Source organism: Cucurbita pepo, chromosome 8 (genome assembly GCF_057944985.1).
Source record: "Cucurbita pepo subsp. pepo isolate OVF chromosome 8, ASM5794498v1, whole genome shotgun sequence".
Taxonomy (NCBI): Eukaryota; Viridiplantae; Streptophyta; class Magnoliopsida; order Cucurbitales; family Cucurbitaceae; genus Cucurbita; species Cucurbita pepo.
Genome location: NC_141805.1, coordinates 4,611,688 through 4,628,896, shown reverse-complemented (window position 1 = coordinate 4,628,896; position 17,209 = coordinate 4,611,688). Strand labels below are relative to the sequence as shown.

Genomic DNA, 17,209 nt, shown 5'->3' with positions numbered 1-17,209 from the left:
AACTTAGGTCTAATTGACAGAATTTATATTATTGTGATAGAAATTATAATTGATGATGATATGCCTTGGTCATATAGTGCGAAGGTGGGATTCTATAGGCATCCCTCCACACGGGTCTCTCTCTTATCGTTTGAAGATGTTCTCAAAGATATCAACAAGCATTAGACTGCTCTCCCTCCTTTTACTAAGCCATCTCTATATATAGAGAATTACTATCTCTTAACTATAAAAGTGGCCTTGCTCTCCCTCCTTTCACTAAGCCATCTCTATATAGAGTGTTACTATCTCTTAACTATAAAAATGGCATAGGCTACAGTAAAATAATCACATAATTACCTATATATATAGGTATCTTACCAAGATTCCTTACCATTAAGTGCATAGGAAGACTATAAGTAAAAACAACTAATTTATTTTATGGATTCTCTAATTTTATTTAGGATAGGCTTATTATCTTCCAACATTTTACTTCATCAATATCACCCCTTTGAGTATAAATATTATGATTAGTTATTAAATATTATTTGAATTAAAATGCTTATAATTTGAATGATCTTCAAAATTTAATTCATAATAAATAAATAATATAATTAGGAAAGATCAAAATAATATGTATAGAAAGAATTTACTGCAATTACTTTATTCACCAATCTTTAATCTTAAAAGTAACTTCCCAATATTGTGATTCAAAAAAATAATTTTAAGAAAAAAATGAAAAAAAAAAAAAGTTCTTAATCTAAAAAAAATATGGGTAGGCTACCCTCCAATACAAACAAAATAGTCTTTTATTTAATTCTAAATAGAAAAACATATTTGTATGACAAATATAATTTTCTAAAGAAGTTCAAATAAAAGGATCGTACACCTTTAATAAGGTTAGATAGTGTTAATTAAATAGTTCCAAGTGAAGCCGCTAATAGTTAATAAAAGTTGTTAACAATTTAATTTCGCTTGAGAGTAAAGTAGATTCTAGTCATTAATTGGATAAGTCTCATCTTAGTGGGAGAGTTGTGAGATGACTTAATCCTATTGAAATTCAAATTATCATGTTAGATGACGAACTTGAAGGCTTATTACCCTCAACATAATTATAATGACCAAGGATAAATAAGTTAAAGTCATAAAATCAAGGAGTTTGTAGATGTTCTTGATGAGGTTAAGCTCACAGAATATCAATGGATCTACAAAAGAAAAATTTTGTATAGATAAGGAGATACAGATCTTCAAAACATGACTCATGACAAAGAGTTGAACTTAATGGGAGAAAATAGTTAGAAGTAGACTTTCTCCATTATCACTTAGAGTCTATTATTATTTCCTAAATCATTTTTGCATATATGAGATATGTTAAATAAATATTTAAAATTCTTTTGTGAAAAGAAATCTAAGAGAATGCATCTACACATATAAATTTAAAAGGATTGATAACCTATGACTATAAATAAATGGTAATGAGTTGTGAAAACAAGAAAATTATTAATCATGGATTTTCTAAAAAAAAAAAAAAAAAAAAAAAAAAAAAAAAAGTTGTTGACATATTATTTATTATGAACTTGTCATCGTTCAATCTAACATAAATAGATGACTATCTAACCAATTCCAAAAGAATGATTTAGAATAATTCTTTATGTCCTAAAAATAGAGATTTAAGGATAAATGTTAATATTGTGTCATATATCTTATATTGACAAAATTGTTGTTAAATATTTATTGCAAGACTTCAAGAAATGATAATGATAATTGAAATATGTAGTCAGAGGAACACTATCCTAATTAACCTCAAATGTTAAGAGTATATGATTAATTATCTTTCCTAAGTGGGAGACAATTAATACATAAATGAGAATTAAGGTTTAATATACCGTTAGTTAGGATATATTAGTTAAACTAATGGTGTGAGCATTAAATGAAAAATTAAAGTGTTCTCAGAGTATCAATGGATAATGATAAGTTTTTATTTTGTGTATGAAGTGAAAGATTTGATCTTTTAAGTGATACACTATTTGTTACATAAATTTAGAGAAATTTATGTTAAAAGATCAATTTTACCTTAGATTGTGAAGTATGTTATACAAACGGAATATTTTTATTTTTTTTTTGCTTTTAAAGCAACAAAATGACTTATATGACTATAATAATTTCTTAAACATTTGAAAGGTGTTTCAGATGTGATTTAGCCTGTCATTTTTCATTCTGATGATAGTGATACAAATACTAATATTAAGGAAGTTATAAAATATCATTCTATAAAGAATGATATTGAGAGAGAAAGCATGACCAAGATGACTTTTAATGATAATTATTTTGATTTATATAAAATGACTCTATGGGCTAAAGTGTTTGAGGGTCACCTAGAATGTCTAGGATTACGAGACATGTCTCATCCTCTCTAGGGCAAGTGAGAGAACATGTTGGGTATAGAGTATGCCCTAGGACACATGTCTCACCCGCTCTAGTGTAAGTGGGAGATTGTTGGGATTTATGCCCTAAAGCCTGTGATAAGCGCAAAAAATGCTGGATTTTGCAAAGCTAGAGGTCCTAGTACCCTTGCAAATTTTCACAAACAAAGCTAACTTAACGAATTGATTTCAACCCACAGTGGGTCAGAGGATGAATAACTCTTAGATCGTACTTGGAATCATTGATGGTTACTCTTAGATCCCAAGACGACTCACTCCAGAATTAGTTTGATCATGACTAATCTAATGAATCAATTTTAACATCAAACCTAAAGCAAGGTTTGGAAGAAACATAACACCCAAAGGGTTTCAAACACAAGGTTTTTGTATTCCACCATGTTTTCAAACATGAATATTACATGCCTTCAAATACACAAAAAAGATAACTCAAATAGTCTTAATTGGTAGTTCAACTACTAAAGACAAGTCTTCTAATCACTTTTCAATGTCAAGTGGATTATTGTCACTCCATTATTTTCTTGATTTGATATGCTAATGCCATAAAGATTTTTTAGCCCAAAAGTCTTTGTTTCAACTGGTACATTAGCTAGCCTTGGAAGATGCAATGTAAGGGCGTCTTAAATCTTCTTAACTTTGCTTCTTGTAATTGGTCATTCGGGTACATGCAAAGGGTCAGTAGTTGAATTCATATCATCCCCTTTTTTAAAAGGATTTATCCTCAAATAAAGGTCTTCATTCCCTACCTCAAATGGAGTCAAATAAGCCACATTAAAAGTAGAACTTACATTGTATTCGCCTATGAGATCTAGCTTGTATGCATTGTCATTGATCCGCTCTAGTACTTGAAAAGAACCATCTCCTCTGGGTTGAAGTTAAGTCTTTCTCTGATTTGGAAACCTTTCCTTTCATAGATGAACCCAAATCCAGTCACCTTGTTTAAAAATTCATTTATTTCTTCCTTAGTTCTTGTGAGTGACTAGTTTTTTATTTTTTATTTTCAATTCTTTCTTTTATGTCTTTGTGATTTTTTTTTTTGTTCGGCTCTTGAAGAAGCTGCATCATTAGCAAACATATTAGGTGGCCAAGGTGATAAATCCAGAGAAGTTAAAGGATTAAATCCATACATAACCTCAAAAGGTGAACAATGAGTGGTGCTATGTGTCGCTCTATTATATGCAAATTCCATAATAGGTGACTTAAGATTTTTAGAAATTAGTGAATAAGTCTCCTAATGTTCTATTAACGACCTCAGTTTGTCCATCCGTTTGTGGTGACAAGTTGTAGAAAATAGAAGTTTAGTTCCCAATTTTCCCCTCATAAACTTTCCAAAAATGGCTTTAAAATTTTACATCCCCATCACCTACAATAGTTTTAGGAATACCATGCAATCTAACCACTTCCCTCAAGAATAGATTAGCTATGTTGGTAGCATCATCTGTTTTGTTACATGGAATGAAATGTACCATCTTACTAAACCTATCAACCACTACAAAAATGCTATCATGTTGTCTTCTAGTCTTTGGTAATCTTAGAACAAAATTCATGCTAATGTCAATCCATGGTTCACTAGGAACATCTATAGGTGTGTAAAGATCATGTGGTTGTGTCTTAGACTTAGCCTCCTTACATTTAAAACATTGCTTGCATACTTTGTTCACATCTTTCCTCATTTTCAACCAATAAAAATGTTCACACAAGATGCTATATGTTTTAAATTCTCCAAAATGTCCCATGAGTCTTCCCCCATGAGCCTCCTTCACAAGTAACTCTCCAATAGAACACTTAGGGATACAAAGTTTGCCCTTCTAAACATTTCATACACATCATAAAATGTTGATATGTCCTTGGCCTATGCCCGTGCAGCACCAAACTCGACGTCCTAAGAATGACTTCTAATAGGTGTTTTGGACAAAGAGGGGAATGTGCCTGCGCAGGTTCGAACCTTAGGTGTTTTGGACAAAGAGGGGAATGAAATCTATAGGCCTATGCCTGCACAGGTTCGAACCTGGCGTCTGTCGACATCCCAAGAATGACTTCTTTATCGTTTCAGCGCAGGGGAAGATATATAATTTTATCGTTTCAGCGCAGGTTCGTACCCTGCTGTCGGGAAGATATATTATTTTATCGTTCTCACATGAATGAGGACTTAGGAATGAACCGTGTTTTACTCATATTGAGTAGCATGCCTATTTAGTTATTAAAAACAAAAATATTAATTATCATAAATGTTGATGTGTACGAGTGGTCAAGGAGACAAACTTGAAATCAGTTGGGTTATGCCCACGCAGGTTCAAACCCTACTCTCGACATCTTGAGAATGACTTTTAATAGGTGATATGGACAATGCCTGTTCAAACCCTACTCTCGACATCTTGAGAATGACTTTTAATAGGTGATATGGACAATGAGAGGCAAAGATGTATCATTTTATTATGTTTTCACCACTATTTCAATACTCATCTAAGGCAACATGAACGAGGCCTTACCAAGTTTGTTTCTATCAAATCCAATGTCGATATTCAGTAGCATGGCTATTTAATTATTAAAAACAAAAATATTAATTATCATAAATGTCGATATGTTGAGTGGTCAAGGAGACAGACTTGAATTTGTTGGGCTATGTTCGCGCAGGTTCGACCCTGTTGTCGACATTTTAAGATTGACTTCTAATAGGTGAATGGGACAAATAATAACCTCAAATCTTTTCACCACTATTTCAATACTCACCTTAAGCTATGACCGCGCAGCAGCAAACCTGACGTCTTAAAAATGACTTCTAATAGGTACTCTTTTATTGATTTCACCTCTATTTCAATACTCAACTTAAGTTAACATAAATGAGGACTGGGACTCATATTGAGTAGCATGCCTATTTAATTATTAAATACAAAAATATTAATTATCATAAATGTTGATATGTCCGAGTTGTTAAGGAGAAAGACTTGAGATTTGTTGGGCTATGCCCGGCGCAGGTTCGAACCCTGCTGTCGATGACCTAAGAATGACTTCCAAATAGGTGTATAGGACAAAGTTAGGAATATATATCATTTTATCGTTTTCACCGCTATTTCAATACCTAGTTTTTTTGGACTCAGAATGAGTAGCATGCCTATATAATTATTAAAAACAAAAATATTAATTATCATAAATGTTGATATGTCAGAGTGGTCAAGAAGTAAATTTATTGGGTTATGCCCGTGCAGGTTCAAGCCTTGCTCTTGGCATCCTAAGAAGGACTTCTAATAGGTGTAATATATCATTTTATCGTTTTCACCGCTATTTCAATTCTCACCTTAAGTCAACATGAACGAGGACTTACCCAGTTTTTTTGGACTCATATTGAGTACCATGCCTATATAATTATTAAAAACAAAAATATTTATTATCATAAATGTCAATATGTCCGAGTGGTCAAGGAGTGAATCTATTGGGTTATGCTCGTGTAGGTTCAAGCCTTGCTGACGACATCCTAAGAATGACTTTTAATAGGTGTAATATATCATTTTATCGTTTTCACCACTATTTCAATACTCACCTTAAGTCAACATGAATGAGGACTTACCAGTTTTTTTGGACTCATATTGAGTAGCATGCCTATTTAATTATTAAAAACAAAGATACTAATTATCATAAATGTTGATATGTCGAAGATACTAATTATCATAAATGTTGATATGTCGGAGTGGTCAAGAAGACATACTTGAAATCTGTTGGGCTTCCAAATATGTGGATAGAGACAAATTGAGTATTTGAGTAACATGCCTATTTAATTATTAAAAACAACATCTGTTGGGCTATGCCCACGACAGGTAGCATGCCTATTTAATTATTAAAAACAAAGATACTAATTATCATAAATGTTGATATGTCGGAGTGGTCAAGAAGACATACTTGAAATCTGTTGGGCTTCCAAATATGTGGATAGAGACAAATTGAGTATTTGAGTAACATGCCTATTTAATTATTAAAAACAACATCTGTTGGGCTATGCCCACGACAGGTTTGAATCCTGCTGTCGGGCTTCCGAATAGGTGTATAGGACAAAGTTGGGAAGATGTATCATTTTATCGTTTTCACCGCTATTTCAATACTCACCTTTAAGTCAACATGAATGAGGACTTACCAGTTTTTTTGGACTCAGATTGAGTAGCATGCCTATATAATTATTAAAAACAAAAATATTAATTACCATAAATGTTGATATGTCTCAGTGGTCAAGGAGACACACTTGAAATCTGTTGGGCTCTATGCTCGCATAGGTTCAAACACTGCTGTCGGACGTCCTAAGAATGTCTTCTAAATAGGTGTAATATATCATTTTATCGAGGACTTACCCGTGCAGGTTTGAACCCTAAATGTCGATATGTCCAAGTGGTCAAGGAGATGGGCTTGAAATCTATTGGGCTATGCCTGCGTAGGTTTGAACCTTACTGTCGACGACCTAAGAATGAGGACATTTTATCGTTTTCACCGCTATTTCAATACCCACCTTCAGTCAACAGAATGAGTAGCATGCCTATATAATTATTAAAAACAAAAGTTGTCGACGTCCTAAGAATGACTTCTAAATAGGTGTAATATATCATTTTATCGAGGACTTACCAGTTTTTTTGGACAGTAGCATGCCTATTTAATTATTAAAAACAAAAATATTGATTATCATAAATGTCGATATGTCCAAGTGGTCAAGGAGACAAACTTGAAATCTATTGGGTTATGCCCGCGCAGGTTCAAACCCTAAATGTCGATATGTCTGAGTGGTTAAGGAGACAGACTTGAAATCTGTTGGGTTATGCCCGTGCAGGTTCGAACCCTACTGTCGACGACCTAAGAATGACTTCCAAATAGGTTGATAGGGACAATTATTAAAAACAAAAATATTACTTATCAGATATGTCCGAGTGGTTAAGGAGATAGACTTGAAATCTGTTGGGTTATGCCCTGCGCAGGTTCGAACCCTGTTGTCAACGACTAAAGAATGACTTCCAAATAAAGGTGTATAGGACTAAGTTGGGAAAATATATCATTTTATCGTTTTCGCTGCTATTTCAATACTCACCTTAAGTCCACATGAAAGAGGACTTCCTCGGTATTTTGGACTCAGATTGAGTGTCCACATGAAAGAGGACTTCCTCGGTATTTTGGACTCAGATTGAGTAGCATGCATATTTAATTATTAAAAACAAAAATACTATTTATCATAAATGTCCAATTTTTTTTACTCATATTGAGTAGCATGCCTATTTAATTATTAAAAACAAAAATACTAATTATCATAAATGTCGATATGTCCGAGTGGTCAAGGAGACAGACTTGAAATCTGTTGGACTATGCCCGCGCAGGTTTGAACCCTATTGTCGACGACCAAAGAATGACTTCCAAATAGGTGTATAGGACTAAGTTGGAAAGATATATCATTTTATCATTTTCACCGCTATTTCAATACTCACAAGTCAACATGAAAGAGGACTTCCTCGGTTTTTTGGACTCAGATTGAGTAGCATGCCTATATAATTATTAAAAACAAAAATATTAATTACCATAAATGTGGATATGTCTGAGTGGTCAAGGAGACACACTTCAAATATGTTGGGCTATGCCAGTGGAAGATCGAACCTTACTATCGACAACCTAAGAGAATGACTTTCAAATAAGTGTATAGGACAAAGTTGGGAAGATTATATCATTTTATCATTTTCACCGCTATTTCAAATAGTTTTGGACTCATATTGAGTAGGGGCTATGCCCGCGCAGGTTCAAACCCTGCCGTCCTAAGAATGACTTTTAAATAGGTGTATTTCAATATTGTTGAGCGCTAGGTTAAGCTTGGCATGTTCCACGGTCCAATTACGGGGCAAAATTTAGGGCCGTTACAGTTGGTATCAGAGCGCTAGGTTATAGATCTTGTAGACTAGCCTACAAAGTAGGCTTGGCATGTTCCACGGTCCAATTACCGGTGCCCCGGTATACCTTGCGTAGTATGAAGGATTTATAATCTTTGTGATATATTTAATGTGGTTGGCTTTAAATGTTGAATGACATGATACTATATGAATTTGTGTTGTGATGTGATCTGGTGTTAATGCATGTCTTTACGTTATGATATTTATGTTTTCTTCCATATGAGTTATACAGTAGGATGTAGGGAATGTTATAAGTAAATCATGAACTTAGCTAGAATCATTTTCTTGGTTTTTAGAACCATGCCGCACAGAGGACGTAGAACAGGTAGGAGAGGGAGAGGACAACCTCCCATTAGGAGAGGGGGAATAGGAGAAGCCGATAGAAGCTCTTCCCAAGAAGGGTCGACTACTGGACCATACGTGTTTGTACCACCTCCTGAAAATGCACCTCTCACACAAACTGTACCACCTCCTGAGAACGCACATCCCCCACAAACTGTACCACCTCCTGAAAAACGCACCTCCCCCCACAAGCTGTACCCCCTCCTGAAAATGCACCGCCCCCTCAAGCTGCACCACAGGCCGGGTTAGACCCCGCCACAAGGTTAATGTTGGAACCCTCCAAACGACAATGCAAACAATGCTGGCCACACAACAGGCCTCGCTGTTAGCTACGCAACAAGTCGCGGTAATGGTCACACAACAAGCCAACGCAATGGCCACGCAACCAGCCAACGCGGCAGCCACACAACCAGTGGATGTGGTAGCTATACAACTGGCCAGCAACCCGCAACCGGATAGGGGTGCGAGTTGGGTAAAAGATTTCAGATGGTATAACCCCCGCCCATTTGTCAGTTCAAAGGAAGATCCCACAGCAGCTTAGATGTGGATCACAAACATGGAAACGACCTTTGAATCAATGAGATGCCCTGATGAACATAAGGTGGCGTGTGCGGCGTATGTATTACAAAAAAATGCAGAAGTGTGGTGGTCGGATAATAAACAGAGTATCAACTCGGGTGAGGGGATTACAACGTGGGAAACCTTTAAGGAATCCTTTCTGAAGTATTATTATCCAAAGGAAACCCGTATAAAGAAACAACAAGAATTTAAACATTTAACCCAAGGTGATTGCAGGGTGGATCAGTATGATCAGGAATTCATGAGATTAAGAAGGTTTGCACTGTAATTAGCTGACACTAAAGAGAAACAGACGGAAAAAATTTGTGTTGGGATTGAACCCGAAGACCCGCCGCATGTTGGAGGCTTTTAACCCAAAAACCTATGAAGAGGCCCTAAGGACGGCCAAGGCCCTAGAGGAACCCCCGGAGAAGAAAAAAACAGAGATAACGGTTGTCACAGGGAGGAAACGCCCTGTCGAGGTCGAAGCCACAGAATTCCAACCACCGCTCTAGAGACCTTGATATCAGAATAGGCCACCTGCTCCAACCCAAATAGCTCGATACCTAACACTGGAGAAGCCCCTGTGCCATGACTGTGGAAAACAACATGTTAGGAGATGTTTGGCGGGCTCAGGTATGTGTTATATCTATGAACATGCACGTCATTTGGCCAGAACTTGCATTACAAGGAGCTCGGGAAATCCAAGGGAACCCCTTAGAGAACCGATCATTCGAGAGCCCACCATACAAACCCGCCCACAGACCAGGGCATATGCAACAACCAATAAAGAGGCGGGAACATCTGGCACCGTGGTGACATGTACGCTTTCTATACTAGGGCACTTTGCGTTGACATTGTTTGATTCTGGTTCTACCCATTCGTTTATTTCTTTACCATTTGTTAAACAAGCAGGGGTCGTAGTAGAACCCTTAATACATTTATTGTCGGTCGGTACCCCCAGCAGGGGTAGACTTAGTTACGAAAAATAGAGTAAAAGACGAACAAGTGGTAAGAGCTGGACAAACCATCCACATAGACTTAAAAGTAGTGGATATGACGGATTTTGACGTCATACTGGGAATGGACTGGCTAGCCAAAAACTTCACTAGCATAGACTGCCATAAGAAAGAGGTGATATTCACACCTCCAAAGACGGCTCTATGCGTTTATGCATTTATTATAGAGAATTAAACAAGAGGACGGTAAAGAACAAATACCCATTACCCCGCATCGAGGACCTATTTGACTAACTTCGAGAGGCGATAGTGTTTTCTAAAATAGATCTTCGATCAGGATATCATCAAATTAAGATTAAAAATGAAGATATAACAAAAATAGCCTTTCAAACCAAATATGGCCACTACGAGTTTGTGGTGATGTCGTTTGGTCTCACCGATGCCCCAACGGTATTTATGGAATTAATGAACAGGATATTTAAGGAGTGCTTAGACTCGTTTCTGATCGTGTTCATAGACGACATCTTGATATACTCGAAAACGGACCTAGAACACCAAGAGCACCTTCGCCAAGCCCTAACTATCCTAAGGGAGAACAAGTTGTACGCCAAATTCTCCAAGTGCGAATTTTGGCTACGATAGGTTTTGTTTCTGGGGCACGTAGTGTCCAAAGACGGAATTTTTGTAGACCCCAATAAGATAGAAGCTGTCACGAAGTGCAAACGCCCAACAATGGTCACCAAGATACGAAGTTTCTTGGGATTGGCGGGTTACTATCAAAGGTTTGTCCAAGACTTTGCTAGAATAGCCACGCCTCTTGTTAGGATCGCACAACAACGCACACACCCGATCTAGATGAACACCAAAGAACAGGATAGAGAAAATGCAAGGAGAACTCTTGCTAAAGGATTTATATTGATGACTTCAAGTATGTACAGTAAGAGAGAATACAGAGGACAGAAAGTACATTTTCAAAGCTCTACCCGAGGGGATATATATATGGTTTAGCTTACTATATTTAGCTTTACCAGATATAACAATCTACTATATATAACTATTTACCATATATAGCTTTACCCGATATAGCTTTTTACTATGCATAGCTATTTATTATTTATTATAATTTACTTTATATGTCATTTACCAAACATAGCTTTACTATGTATAACCATTGACTCAGCTATAAATAAACAGAATGCTCCATAACCTAACAATTCTCCCACTTGGAGACTGATCCAGTCAACCAAGAATTTCATTCTAGAACGATCATGAATATCTTCACTACACCATACCAATTGAGGTTTTGCACAACCTCAATATTCCAACATCAACACATTTTGTCAACATGTTTGCTGGATTCTTTGCACCCTCTATCTTCTCAAAACACATCACCATCTTCCACTAACCTACAAGTGAAATGGTATCGCCTTCCGTGTTTTATCTTTAAATGATAGACCGGGTTTCTCACCAACTGTATGACACTTTAACTATCTCTATAAAGAATCTTTTCGTGCTGCTTCTTGTCTAATTCTTCCAGATAGTCAGTCATCCAGATCGTCTTCTTTCCAGCTTCAGCTATTGCCACGTACTCAACCTCAGTACAACGCATTTTTTAAGCCTAGACGTCCCATCATCCATGGCTTGCTCCCACTTGGTTGTATCCTCCAACTATAAGGCCTCCTCAAAGGGTTGTGGTTCCCTTTCATCAGCAACAGATAGTGTAATGAAGGTACATACATATCTGATACTCTGATAGTACTGGATGATCTTCTCAATACTAGTTCAGGTGCCACTTGCTCCACTGCTGATTCCTCTGCAGTAGTCTTAGGAGTTTCATGAGTATTTGCTACAACATCACTAGGTGAATTTTTTTGCAACTCAATCTCAACTCCCACTTGCTTCGTGGTCTTGAAACCTTGCTCCACATCTGGTTCCTCAGCAGTAGTCTCAGGAGTTTCATGAGTATCTGCTACAACATCACTAAGTGAGTTTTCCTGCAACACAAGCTCAACTCCCACTTGCTTCGTTGTCTTGGAACTATGCTCCACATCTGGTTCCTCAGCGGTAGTCTTAGGAGTTTCATGAGTATCTGCTACAACATCACTAAGTGAGTTTTCCTATAACTCAAGCTCAACTCCCACTTGCTTTGTTGTCTTAGAACCATGCTCCATATCTGGTTTCTCAGCAGTAGTCTCAGAAGTTTCATGAGTATCTGTCACAACATCACTAGATGAGTTTTCCTGCCGCTCAAGCTCAACTCCCACTTGCTTCGTCGAACCTTGCTCCACATATGGTTCCATTTTCAACTGCAGATTCTTCAATTCTCTGGCGTTCTTTGTGAAGATAACTCGTTTCTACTTGCTCATAACGTAGTTCTCACAACGGCCCACATCAACTGTAACGATCCTAAATTTTCACATACTCAGAGTCGCTACTAACGTCTCATGCTCATTTATAATGCGCAAATATAACTCTTACATGAACATAATTGATAACGTAAACTTAAAAAAGAAAAACGTTTAAAACAACTTCTTCTCTGGAAAATACAGCCATGGTCTTACGTGTTTAAATATGAAATACTGAAATTTAGAGAAAACAAAAACAAATACAAAATAATTTAAAACAATGAAATGCAAAACAACCTATTCTAACTTAAGACTAGAAATTTAAATATGAATCTACCCTATGCACGTGTCACAATCTCTGCTCGCGATGCCGCCGTCCTCCGTACAAGTGCGCCTTGCCTTTACCTGAAAAATGATGTGGCACACGGCCTGAGTATTTCAAAGAATACTCAGTAAGTGGCCCCACTATAGGGGCCGTGCAAATGCAAACACATGCAATCATGATTTAGGGACCTATCTCTAATCATCTTAGGGGTGGCCTCTAGTCTCGGACAAATTGGATGTGTAGTACTTCCCTACACATGACTCACACGTGCGAGTGTGAATCCCCAGGGCGCTCGTACACCCCCTGGACCCTCTAGTCAAGCTAATCTGTAGCGACGTCCGGAGGTCAGCGGAACCCCATAGTGTCATGCGCCTCATGAACACCCTCATCTGTGTGCGTTCGCACCTGTGCGCATTCGTGCTCATCATACGGTGCGCGTCTGCACTCATCACCTCTAGGGAAAGTAGCCCTATGCTTATGAACATACAATATGCATGAGGTCCCTCTAAATCTATCATAATGTCTCTTCTGACACAACCCTCTAGTCTCATCTCTTTGTTACTCTAGGTAACACATACTCATGGATATTTATATTAATATCATTTTCACGCTCTTAGGATTGTGTCCTATGTCGATCTAACGACATGATGCAATATGGCACTCATCATCATATAGCATGCTCAATATGAAAAACATCATCATATTAAGGTAAACGTCACGCAATCATCATACTCATCATATTGCCACAAAGTGCATCAAACATATCAAGTACGACATTCATCAAAATATATATATACTGAGCACATCATCAAGTATCGTAACTCACACATCATCATAACTCATACATCACCATAACTCATATATACTGCATCTTACGACATAGTTCATACATCATCGTAAATCATACAATTTTTAGCCTATCCTATAGCAAGGTCACTTACCTGGTTGGCCTTAGCCGAAGTATTCCCTAATTTAATTAACGTAAGCTCCCATTCCTCGAGAGCTGCTCTAAAGGTTGCTGGAGTTCGCTTCATATCCCACCGTTCGTCACCTTTTATTAGTATTTCACATTTTAATTAATAATCCAACTAACAATGTGAAATACGGGTCCAAAACGGTCTCAGTAAAAATCGAATTCCAAGTTTTCATTTTTTCTAAATTTTCTAAAACTCAAATTGAAAATATATCAATATTATTTCACGCTGCTTTGAATCATTCAATTCAACTATGGTTTGTTATAATATTATATTCTCTGGATACAAATAACAATAATAATTCCTTCTCTTCTCTTCTACCACTTTGTTTCTCTTCTCTCTGTATTTTTTTTTTCTTCCTACAAATGATTATGCAATTATAAAACAAATTTCAATCAATTCTGTTCTCCTCTGTCCTAATATGACTATCCAATTAACATAAAGCCATTTTCAATCTATTCTGTTTTCTTTCTCTTTCCCAAATGACTATCGAAAGAAGTCATTTTCCATCCATTCTAATTTTCCTTCATAAAACTCATCAATCAATTATGATTTTCTTCTCTTTCCTAAGAATGATGATCCACTATTATGTTTTCTTCTCTTTCCTAAAAACTACTATCATTAACAGAAGACATTTTCAATCTATTTTGTTTTCTTTCTCTTTCCCAAATGACTATCCAATCAAAAAAGTCGTTTTCAATCCATTCGAATTTTCCTTCATAAAACTCATCAATCAATTATGATTTTCTTTTCTTACCTAAGAATGATGATCCATGCAATTGACAAAGTCATTTTTCAATCAATTTTGATTTTCGATAAGATATCCAAAAAACTAAATAATTGAAAAGAGAGATCTAAAATAACTTTTCTATCCCCTGCAAAAATAAAAGAAGAGGAGATCTAACTTACCCATCAATTTTCTCTCTCTTTCCCTTCCTATCAAATCTGCTTGGAGTGAAGCCTTTTCCAATTTTTCTCTCCTTAAATCTGCTATCTTTCTTTTGTTTCTTTCTCCGATTTTTTCCTCCCAAAATCTGATAGTTTTTTGTTTCTGTCTTGTTTCTTTCTTTTACAGATCATTTTGCAGTTGGAGATGTTGGAGAGATATTTGGGGAAGGTGGAGAGAGAGTCGATAATTTACTTTCTTTTTTTTTAATTATTATTTACTTACAATTTTTTTTTTTTTCGGGTCGTTACATCAACAGATTTCAGACCTTCTAAAACTTCTTTCGCGGCCAGCGTCTTCATTCCTTTCACGCTCATATGTCCAAGTCTATTATGCCATTGACTTGAATTTGAAGCACTCTCTGCAACAGCAGATATGTTCATACACCCTACAGTGGTGTATAAGGTTACAGATTTTGAGCCACGTGCTACCACCGTAGCACCCTCCATAATCTTCCACGAACTCTTTCCTAACTTTGTTGCATAACCTGTGCTATCCAACTGACCAATAGAGATCAGGTTCTTTTTTAGACCACCAATAGAGATCATGTTCTTTTTTAGACCGGAATATATCTGACATCCTTTAATGTCCACTGATTTCCTGTCGGAGTTTTTATGCAGACATCTCCTTTTCCTTTAATCTCCAAATCTTTGTTGTCGGCAAGATACACCTTCTCGAAATTTTTAGACTTGAAATTCCGGAACAACTCTTTATTTGGAGACGAATAAAAAGATGCACCTGAATCTAAAATCCAGGATTCAGTCGAACTGTCCACGCTGAGGATTAGAGCATCCCCAATGTCTTCAGCTGAATTTATAGAATCATCATCATCTCCAAATTTGTGATTCTGCTTCCTCTTTGGTCTTGTACAACCTGTCCGAAAGTGACCTTTTTCTCCACAATTCCAACACGTTACGTTTGGTCTATTTGGAGATTTTTCTTGGTTCTTTGATTTTGATCGCCCTTTGTTTGGACCCTTCGTTTTACTTCTTCCCCGTTGGTCAACACTGATTTTGATCGCACTACCAGATGAATTTCCAATTTCTCGTTTGCGAGTACTTTCGCTGAGAACTACATCTCGAATTTCATCAAATTTCAGTTTATCAGATCCTCGAGAACTGCTGATTGCGGCAACAACAGTACCGCACGACTTGGGTAAAGATGACATCAAAATCAATGCTTTAATTTCATCTTCGAAATTAATTTCCACCGAACTCAGTTGACTTATGATCATATTGAATTCATTTATATGATCCACAACAAATCCACCTTCAGACATCTGTAGATTGAACAATCTCCGCATCAAATACACCTTGTTCATAGCCGACGATTTTTCGTACATATTCGACAACGTCTTCATCACATCTGATGTTATCTTCTCCTTGATGATGTTCAACGCCACGTTTCTAGATAGCATCAACCGAATCATCCCTAAGGCTTTTCGATCCTTGAGCTTCCACTGCTCCGTGGTCATGGTATCCAACATCACTCCCAAAAGGGGTTCGTGAAGATCTTTCTGGTACAGATAATCTTCAGTCTGCATCTTCCAGAAACTGAAATCGGATCCATCGAACTTCTCAATTCCAATCTTTGAACTTTCCATCTTCACAGATCATGGTGACTTCCGCCTAGCTCTAATACCAGTTGTTAGGATCGCACAACAACACACACACCCGATCTAAATGAACACCAAAGAACAGGATAGAGAGAATGCAAGGAGAACTCTTGCTAAAGGATTTATATTGATGACTTCAAGTATGTATAGTAAGAGAGAATACAGAGAATACAGAAAGTACATTTTCAAAGCTCTGCCCGAGGGGATATATATGGTTTAGCTTACTATATTTAGCTTTACCAGATATAACGTATATAACTATTTACCATATATAGTTTTACCCGATATAGTTTTTTACTATACATAGCTATTTACTATTTATGACAATTTACTTTATATTCATTTACCAAATATAGCTTTACTATGTATAACCGTTGACTCAGCTATAAATAAGCAGCAGGCTCCATAACCTAACACCTCTCACCCAATTAATAAAAAAAAGCGTACCTTTCGTTTGGGACGATACTTGTGAGGCCAACTTTTAAGAGCTAAAACAAAGACTAGTATCCACCCCAGTGCTCACAGTTCAAGAAAGTTCTGTAGGATACGTGATTTATAGTGACGCATCCAAAAAGGGGTTGGGTTGTGTACTGATGCAACATGGCAAGGTTGTTGCATATGCGTCACGCAACCTAAAGGATTATGAGATAAACTATCCTACACATGATTTGGAGCTGGCGGTGGTGGTGTTCGCGTTAAAAATTTGGCGACACTACCTGTATTGCGAAAAGACCCAAATTTATATGAACCATAAAAGCCTAAAATACTTGTTCACACAAAATGAATTGAACATGAGACAATGTAGATGGTTAGAGCTGGTAA

General features: G+C 36.7%; 2 non-coding genes across 2 annotated transcripts; both read left to right on the top strand.

The window, feature by feature from the left end:
* Positions 1 to 7,163: 7,163 nt before the first annotated feature.
* On the top strand, positions 7,164 to 7,245 carry TRNAS-UGA (transfer RNA serine (anticodon UGA)). Its single transcript has one exon. It is a non-coding gene; the product is annotated as a tRNA-Ser (tRNA).
* Positions 7,246 to 7,701: 456 nt separating this feature from the next.
* Positions 7,702 to 7,783, top strand: TRNAS-UGA (transfer RNA serine (anticodon UGA)). Its single transcript has one exon. It is a non-coding gene; the product is annotated as a tRNA-Ser (tRNA).
* Positions 7,784 to 17,209: the final 9,426 nt, after the last annotated feature.